This window comes from Coenobita brevimanus, chromosome 85 (genome assembly GCF_032717465.1).
Source record: "Coenobita brevimanus isolate Jiangsu-jjx chromosome 85, ASM3271746v2, whole genome shotgun sequence".
Taxonomy (NCBI): domain Eukaryota; kingdom Metazoa; phylum Arthropoda; class Malacostraca; order Decapoda; family Coenobitidae; genus Coenobita; species Coenobita brevimanus.
Window position 1 is genome coordinate 13,215,310 of NC_137038.1, and position 10,108 is coordinate 13,225,417.

Here is a 10,108-nt window from a genome sequence, read left to right on the forward strand (position 1 = left end):
TGTTGTGTTTATCATTCCCCTAATGCCCCTTCAGAGCCGGGTTTATTTGACTCTCTGTCTTTACAACTAAGTGTCCTCAACATTAGTACTGCATCAGAAATTACTATTCTGGGTGATTTTAATGTCCATAATGTCGAATGGCTCACTTATTCACCCAGAACTGATGACTCTGGTCTTGAATGTGAGCTATTTGCAGACTCATTTAATCTCACCCAGTCAGTCAGTCAACCCACCCGTGTACCAGACAACCCCGATCAAAATCCCCACCTATTGGACTTGTTTCTAACAACTAATTCAGATAATTATAATGTCAAAGTGAAGTCCCCCCTCGGATCCTCGGATCATTGTCTGATTCAAGCCACCAGTTTCACACCTACCACACCCTCCTGCTCTGAACCTGTCGTGATGACTAAATGGCACTATGACAGGGCAGACTGGGAGGGACTTCAAAATTTTCTCATGGACATTCCTTGGACCTCCTTTTTCTCCCATGATGCAAATTCCACATTGGGCCACATACAGGATTTCATTAAAGTCGGCATGGAAACATTCATTCCCCATCATAGTTACAGAAAAAGATGTAATTCTCCTAAATGGTTTGACCACAATTGTGCTAGAGTAACAGAACATAAAACAATAGCCTATAACACTTATACAAGGACCAAAACCAAAGAAGCCTTTAACTATTATAAAAATATCAGAAACCATGCCAAAACTATTATCAATCTTTCTAAATCAAACTTTTCTACATAGACAAGCTAACAAACTACTAAACAATCCAAATGATAACAAAATATTCTGGTCAACCCTTAATTCATTCAAAACTAACTTCACTATCACCTCTTCCATTCCGCCGTTACAGTCTCCCAATGGAAATCTAATAAGTGACCCACGCAGAAAAGCCAACCTTCATGTTGAAATTTATTAAACAAACTCAACCCTAAATTCAGAAAATCATAATATTCCTGTACTTGATTTTGAGTCCCCTCAAATACCTCCTTTCATGATTCACACCAGATACATACAAGCCGTATTACAGAATCTATCAGCAGACAAAGCCACTGGTCCAGATGAAATTCCTTCAATAGTACTTAAAAAATTGCTCCTCAGTGTTGGCTCCTGTATTAGCAAAATTTTTCTGCTTATGAATCTGTACCTCAATTTTTCCAGCCCCATGGAAATAAGCAAATATCCATCCTGTTCCTAAAAAGGGGGCAACTTCTGATCCATCAAACTACAGACCAATAGCAATAACTTCCATTCTCGGTAAAGTTTTTGAGACACTTATTAACAAACACATAGTCAAGCATCTAGAAATCAATAAATTGATCAGTGATTGGCAGTATGGATTTAGACAGGAACATTCCACTGTAGATATTCTTTGCCTTCTTACCCATCAGATTAACAAAACAATAGACCAACATGGTGATATACACACAGTAGCACTTAATATTTCAAAAGCATTTGACAGAGTATGGCACCAGGCCTTATTGTCTAAGATGTCACACTATGGCCTTGCATCACTGGTTCCTCTAATTTCTTCTTACCTTCACAGTAGAAAAATACGGGTCATAGTAGATGGAATTTATTCTCGGTTTCATTCCATAAATGCTGGCGTACCTCAGGGATCAGTTTTGGCGCCAACCCTCTTTCTCATTCATATAAATGACCTCCTATCTGTCACGCACAACCCAATACACTCTTATGCTGATGACTCGACCCTTCATAGTTCTTTCACATTTAGTACCTCCTATACACAATTTTTTTTTCATTCATTCATTGCCAGACGCCATGTATCCCAAATGGGGTGGCCAAGGGCTTAGAGTTAATTGTTTTACAGGGAGGGGCACTAATCCTCCACCAACCCCACTTGACACGTAGGGATGCCGACAGCATCTGGTGTTCCCAGGCGGTCACCCATCCAAGTATTAACCAGACCCAACGTTGCTTAACTTCGCTGATTGGACGGGAAGCGGTGTACTCAACGTGGTATAAATTCCCAAATACTGTAAAAACAGCAATTTCTCTGAACCAGGACCTTTCTAAAATTAATCAATGGGGACAAAAAAAATCTGGTCTCATTTAATGCTCAGAAAACTAAATACATTAATTTCTCCAATAGAAAGAATCCCTCAGACTCTCACATAATTTTAAATGATGTCAGTATTCCCATATCCACTACAATTGATATCCTAGGTGTTACTCTACACCCCAACCTAAGCTGGACAGCTTATGTTAAATCCCTTGCTAAAAAGGCTCCTAAAAAATTGGGACTTATGTACAGAGTTTGTGAGTTCTTCACTGACGAGCAGATGGCCACAATATACAAAAGTCATGTGCATTCTCAGATCAAATACTGTTCACCACTGTGGAGTGGATGTGGAGTGGTTGCATTGAGGCAGTTGGACAAATTCAAAATAAAGCCATTAAATTAATCAATAATCCAGCCACAACACAGGCCCTTCCTCCATTATCAGTACGTAGAGATGTTGCTTCTTTAGCACTATTTTATCGATATTTTTACAGTAAGTGCTCTAACGAACTGGCTTCAATTGTGCCTCCCCTTCACATTTTCTCCTGAAATACTCGGGCAGCTGGGAGCGCCCATGAACTCACACTCTCTCCCCCACAATGCAGAACCACTGCTTATCAAAATTCATTTATCCCCAGAACTACTACTCTCTGGAATTAACTTCCTGGGAGTTGCTTCCCACATACATTTAATCCTCTCGATTTTAAATCCAACTGTTATAAGTATTTTATGAATGGAGGATGCCTTTAGGCACATGGACTTTTTTTTTTTCCTTTGTTTTTCCTTCCTCCATTCATTATTTTAAAAAAGAAAAAAAGAAAAAAAAAAAAAATCGGCAGTCATCCCAGACACATCTGCTGCCTTACCCACCTTCAACCTGCCTATTGCCTCACTCACAGTAGCAGCATCAATCAAAGGCCAAAAGGGCCAAACACTGGATCTGCTGGCTCCAAACCTTCTCTGTCCCAGTCAAACTCCTCATTCAACAACCCGCTATAATGCTCTCTCCATGCATCTTTAACCCCTTAACCGTGGGGCGTCACTTTCGTAATGCTTGGGAGCAAGGGATCATACCACGGGGCGACACTTTTGTGATTCTGTGTTATTTTGAATTCGCCTGGGCTTTCAAGTGGTGGCCTGTATCATCTATCAGTACTACCAATGTCCAACACTATAGTCGGAATCCCGGCCGTTTGCGGGTGAGGTGTGGCCCGCACCTGTGTACAGTGTTGCCACGTTTTCTATACCGTTATCTCTCTCTCTCTCTCTCTCTCTCTCTCTCTCTCCTGGCGGGAAATGAGCCACCCTGAGTACTTTTGATTCTTTTATAAGTTATTTATAATTGTGCTTTCATTTGTTAATTTGGTTTTGTTATATTTAGTAGTAGATGGAGTGTCAAAGTTACTGTCTGCTGAGAGGTTTGTTACGTTACTGATTCATACACCCCGACGTAGTGGGGTGTGGGTGTAGGTGTGGGTGGGAGTGTGGATGTGGGTTTGTTGGGGTGGTGGTCCAGGGGGGAGGGGAAGTGTGAAGGGGGATTTGACCTGAGACACCCAGGAGGGATTAAGAAGGGAGGGAAGGCGAAGGGGGGGCTGGATTCACCTACCACGTGGTCAGTATTAGAAGAGAGAGAGAGAGAGAGAGAGAGAGAGAAATTACGTGTATAGATATATGTGCATCAATAGGAACAATGTATATCAGTGTGTGTAGTATGTACAAAGGAACAAATGAATACAAAGAAGGCAGTGACAGACCTCTCTCTCTCTCTCTCTCTCTCTCTCTCCTGGGTGTGTAAGTATTGCCACTCACAAGAATTACATGAATTATTTCTTTTACTTTGGATATTGGCATATTTCTTCTTTTTTCAGGCTCATTATCTTATATCCATAACTGTGATATTATTACCCACCCTAAAACTACGCTAAAAACCATTAAAAGTGACTACAATATCTTTTAGCAACACTGTACAATATGTATGCCATGTTTCTGTGTTACTGTATAAATATTTTATGCATAATAAGATTACTGTTGATTCATCCATCAAAATACACAAGTGTAAGTTTTATTCATCTGAATTTATCGAATTTGTGATGCCTTGTACATAAATAGCTTCCGTTTCACATTGCAAGTTGAGGAAACGTGGCACCATTGTAAACAGGTGCGAGCCACACCACAGGCGCTTACGGGCGCAAGGCCGACTATAGTCAGCACTCCTAATCTCATCTGTACTCCCATCCATTGTTGACAATTTAGCCATTTCTCCCCGTTCTTGACTCCCCTCCCTTCCTCCCCTCCATTACCCTATCCTCTCGCATGCCCGGCCGTGCTACGCTAAGTAAATCTTCCCTGGAATTTTTCACTGATTTCATCCATTGAAATAAGCCCTATGCCCTATTCTTATACCAAATAATATATACAAGAAAGAAATAAGGTTAGTGAGAATGCCATACACCTACAATTGGCTAATTATCACCTGACAGCACCATGTGCACTCGTTCGCTAATTTTCGCTGTTTATTTCCCCTTGAAATATGCCGTATAATCTATTTTCGTAATAAAAATATATATAAGAAAGGAAGGGAGAAGCCTAAGTGATATTTACATTCACCTGGAACTACCTACTTATTGCAGGCCACCACACTGTATTCTACGCTAAGTAAATCTTCCCTGGAATTTTCCACTGATTTCATCCATTGAAATAAGCCCTATGCCCTATTCTTATGCCAAATAATATATACAAAAAAGAAATAAGGTAAGTGATAGTGCCATACACCTGGAATTGGCTAATTATCACCTAACAACACCTCATGTGCACTCGTTCGCTAATTTTCGCTGTTTATTTCCCCTTTATATATGAAGTATAATCTATTTTCGTAGTAAATATACATATAAGGAGGGAAGGGAGAAGCCTAAGTGATATTTACATTCACCTGGAACTACCTAATTTATTATGTATTGTCTTGGTTTCCTGCCAATCATTTCATTGCTATATATTAGCAGGTCTCACAGGGCTGAAGTTGGTAGTATTGCACTCACCCTAGCCAGGCGGCAGAAGGCCACTACTATCAGTTCACTGTCGTCTTTGAAAGTGGGAGTATGTCTGATTTGCTCCTGCTAACTTCCGCCGCTTTATAGCCACATGCAAAGGGCCCTGTGACCTTTACCCCCTATTAAACCTCGTGTGGAAAGTGGTAAAGGGCTGACAATTGACAGAGAGTGACTATGATCTTTTTATTGAGTAAAACAGTGCAAGTGGAATTGTAAATAAAGTGTAAATAATGTGTAACAGCAAGTGACAGCAACAAATGTAAATATAAGTGAACAGTGGAAAATAGTTTTATAAGTTACTTCAAGTGACAGTGCATAACACAGTGTAAATAAAATAGAAATGTAAATACAGTAACCCCTCCAATATCCGGATCAATAGAGCCATAGGCAGGTCCGGATAGTGGTCCTGTCCGGATATTGGGCCCCAGCTTATGGACTAGTACTTACGGACCCTAACTCTGAAAAACACCTATACATCTCCCTCTGGACATGCATAGCACCTATTTAAGACCCAAATCACACCAATAAGGGACATAAAAGACTGAAATAAATGCAAAAGAACCATAAAATGAGGTTTTAGAGGTGAGTTTATACAATATTAAACATTCTGGGTACTTACAAGTCCCTTGGTCTTGCACTGGTTTGAACCGCCAGTTTGCAGTCCACAGTTAATCCTCTGCACTCTAAATTCTAATTTCTTAACACTGCACAACACTGTAAATTCCTGTGTGTTCTAGTGGCAAGGTATTGCAGTTTATTCACTGTTTATTCACAAAAAACAAGCACCTGTGGCTTGCACTGTTATGAGTATCTGCTCTCCATCGGAGTTAAGCTGTGACTGTTGATGTTGGTGGGGTAACAGAGTTGCCAGATCGCAACAGCCACATTACCAATCTCCTCAACTTTCATTGTCAAATATAACTTTTCATTACCAAATTCGTAAAGCTAGCATATATTCTTCACTAATTATATATACAAGTGGAAATACATGTAATCACTCTCCTTATAACTAACACCATGTTGATTATTTTCACACTATGTAGGGTAGCAGATTAATCAGAGAGAGCAAACAATCCACCATCTCCATCCTGTGTATCCTCATACATGTGAAAAATCCATTTGGTAATGCATTATTCTAATGCATTACCAAACGCAATTTTTCATTACCAAATTGGCCCACACTTGGTAATGAAAAATACCAAATGGCAACCTGACAGGGGAGGGGGGAGGGGGATGGAAGGAAGGGGTGAAGGGACCATGGTGTAACAGCTGTTTGGCGCCAGGCGGGAATTTCAAATTATGGGAGGGAAAAAAAGTCAGATTTTTTTCGAATTTTTTGCAGTTTTTGGCCCATTTTGGGAATATTGGATCCCAGGAGGATTATGTCCGGTTAGTGGGGATGTTCGGATATTGGGCGTTCGGATATTAGAGGGATTACTGTAATGTGAATAAAGTAGAGAACGTAAATAGAAATGTAAATGAGTGGTATTATAAGAATACGAGTATATATACTAGGAGTAACGAAAGTGAAAGTTTCACTTTAGCATGCATGAATACTATGAGTTATGAGAGTTAAGGTGAAAGTGACATTCACTCTCAATGCTAGTATACAGGACGAGAAAGTGAATGCTACGTATTTTACTGAAAGAAACTGAATCCCTACAGTGACAATAAACTACTATTACTGAAGGAAACTAATGGATAAAGACTGTAGATATATATAAGTGTTATATAGTAACAGAAATATTAACTGTGAGTGTTTTTATGAATAACAGACAACACTAGCGGCGAACGATCGGAAGTGGGATGGTCATACGCCCTCGTAATTTTCATTGCTTTCACAGTGTTTTTTTGGGGGGAGTATTGATTCCAAACTATTTGAGAATCATAGATTAGTGTTTCTAGTGATAATATCAGGCTGTGGTAATCATATTACGAGTTGTCGGGAAGTGTAAAGTGGAGACTTCGTTACCCAACTTCAGAGGTCTCCACAAGTCCTACGGTACTCGACGAAGGCTCAACAAACACCTAAGGAGAAAGCTGAAGGTATGTGCCATAAGTATATGTGATTTTAATAATCTAGGACTAATAACTGATTTTTGGCAAATATTTTTAGAGAGTCTGTCGGAGCGCGAATATGCCCACGGGAGCCGCAAGTCAAAGCAAAACAAGCCCGCGGTTTAAAGGTTAATATCTTCACTGTTCACCACTACCCTTCTTTCATCATTCTTCACACACTTCTCACCTATAATCTCCCGATTATCCCTCTTCATCTGATTTGCCACCTTAAATATCATATTTTTCCTTTCCCCATGATTTAGGTTATCAAGTAAAAGTCTCTGTGACTCAGACTTCGCCCTGTATACCTCTCTTCTAGTCCTACGCTTGGCAGCCAAGTATTCCTCCTTGTTACCACCTTTCTTCCTTTCTTGGAAAAGCCTTCTTTTCTCCTTAACTACAGCTTCTACACCCTCATCCCACCACCAGGTTACTTTATGTCTTGGTGGGCCTCTTGTCCAACCACATATTACATCAGTAACTCTCAAGAGATTGTTCTTGAGGGCTCTGTACTGTTCATTAACACCTCTGTCTACAGCTCCCTGTTCAGCCACCACTCTCCTCATCTCATTATAGAAGGCACCCCTTATTACTTGGTTTTCCAGCTTCCATATTTTCCTCCTAGGTACATAAGTCCTCTTTTTCGTCACTCGTTCTTTAAGCACCACATCACAAATCAATAGTTTGTGCTGCTGCACACACTCCTCACTGCCTATAACTTTAACATCCCTCACTAACCTCCCATCAGCCCTCCTAACCAGAAAATAATCTATATGACTGCTAAATATAATGGTCTGCTCAACTCATCTGCACATTCATGTAGCAAACAACCTGAAATTTAGTCAGGACCATATGCTTTTCCTTTGTCTTCTTTCTCTACTAATTTATTTTGTTACCATTTCAACCAGATCTTGGTGAAAATCATCATCCTGTTTTCTGCCTTTATCCCCTTTCTTAACTCCTTCCACATTGATCTGACCATAGATGGTGCTCATCTTGTGGTATTTCACTTAGAGAGATCACTTCTACTTACAAGTTTGCATCTCCCTGCTATCCACTAGGTTACAGACGACACCCAGCTGATGATGTGCTGATCAGCGGATTCTTGCACTAATTGGATGTATTCTATTATTTGAGCAACACTTTTGCTTATACTTGCTCTACTATATTAGAACATCAACTAGTTTAACCTAGTACAGAACTTGACTCATATGAAGATACTATTTAGGTGTGGTCAGTTGTGGCCAAGGGTGGCCAGAGGAGGGCGAAGTGACAAAGGTATTGACTCTGGCATTGCCTCTGTGTGTGTGTGTGTGTGTGTGTGTGTGTGTGTGTGTGTATTTACCTATTTGTAGTATACAGGAATTGAGCAATGCTCGTGTTGTCGTGTCTCCATATCCACATTTATCAAGTCTACCTTTACACACATGAATGTTTTTCTCATGCACCACCTCTTTGTCTGAGTCGTTCTAAATATTTAAGAATATACCTAATTGTGATATACACGGAATGTACTATGCTCGTGGGTTTCCGTCGCTGTTTCTCAATAAGTCAAATTTAACTTTAAACTCGTTTAAGTTTTTAGACTGGACGATCTCTTTGTCCAGGCTATTCCATAAGTCTATACTGTACTTCTGTAAGGAAAGCTATATTTCTTGATATCCTTCAAGCAGCTTGACTTTTTCAATTTCATTCCATGTCCTCTTGTTGCTCTCTTATCCCATACAAACAGATCTTCTTTGTCAATTTTATCTACTCCCACCATGGTCCTGAACACCGCAATCATGTCTCCCCTCTTTCTCCTTTCCTCTAACGAAGGCAAATCCAGTTTTTCCAGCCTCTCTCTGTATGACAGGTCTGTCAGACTGGGGACCATCTTGGTTGCTGTTCTTTGTATTCTCTCAATCTTGTTTATATCTTTCTTTTTGTGTGGGGACCACACTACCGCTGCATATTCTAACCTGGGGCGGATCATGGCCACTATCAATTTTTTCATCATTTCCTCATCCATATAATGAAATGCTACTCTTATGTTAGTCAAGAGCTTATAAGTCTCTCCAACTATCTTGTTAATGTGCTTTTCTGGTGACAAACTATCTTGGACCAGCACTCCCAAATCTTTCTCTTCTCTCCTTTTTGTGATTAATTCATTACCCAAAAAATAATTCAGTGATGGTCTCCTGGTACTTTTACCCATTTCCAATATTTTACATTTCTTTACATTAAATTTCATTTCCCACGTCCGGCTCCAATTGTGTATCCTATCCAAATCCTCCTGCAGTATTTTACAATCCTCCTCAACCTCTATCTTCCTCAAGATCTTTACGTCATCAGCAAACAGACTCGCATAACTGTTCACTCCATCTACCATATCATTTACGTAAATCAGGAACATTACTGGCGCCAACACTGAACCTTGAGGGACTCCACTTGTTACTTCCCTCCATCCAGACACCTTTTCCTTTATTACTGTCCTCATTTGTCTGTCTCTCAAAAAGTCTCTCATCCATTCCAGAAGTTTCCCCTTTAGTCCTCCTATATATTCTAGTTTCCACATTAGTCTCTTATGAGGTACCTTGTCAAAGGCCTTCTCTAAGTCTAAGTACACACAATCCACCCAACCATCTCTCTCCTGTACCACATCAATTGCTCTTGAGTAAAAGCTCAACAAGTTTGAAACACATGACCTTCCACTTCTGAATCCAAACTGACATTCAGCCAAAATATTCATCTCTTCCAGATATTTTATCCATCTGTCTTTCAGGATTCTCTCACACACTTTTGCGACCATGCTGGTTAGAGACACTGGTCTATAATTCAGGGGTTCTTCCCTATTTCCTCCCTTGTAAATTGGTACCACATTTGCCCTCTTCCATTCTTTTGGCACTTTCCCCTCTTCCAGTGAGCATACAATTAAGCTGTGAATTTTATCCGCCAGTTGTTCTCTGCATTCCTTCAGTACCCAATT

The 10,108-nt window shown here is 40.1% G+C and overlaps 1 pseudogene; it reads right to left on the minus strand.

Moving 5' to 3' along the window:
• Nucleotides 1-1,884: 1,884 nt before the first annotated feature.
• Nucleotides 1,885-2,004, minus strand: LOC145410522 (5S ribosomal RNA; annotated as a pseudogene).
• Nucleotides 2,005-10,108: the final 8,104 nt, after the last annotated feature.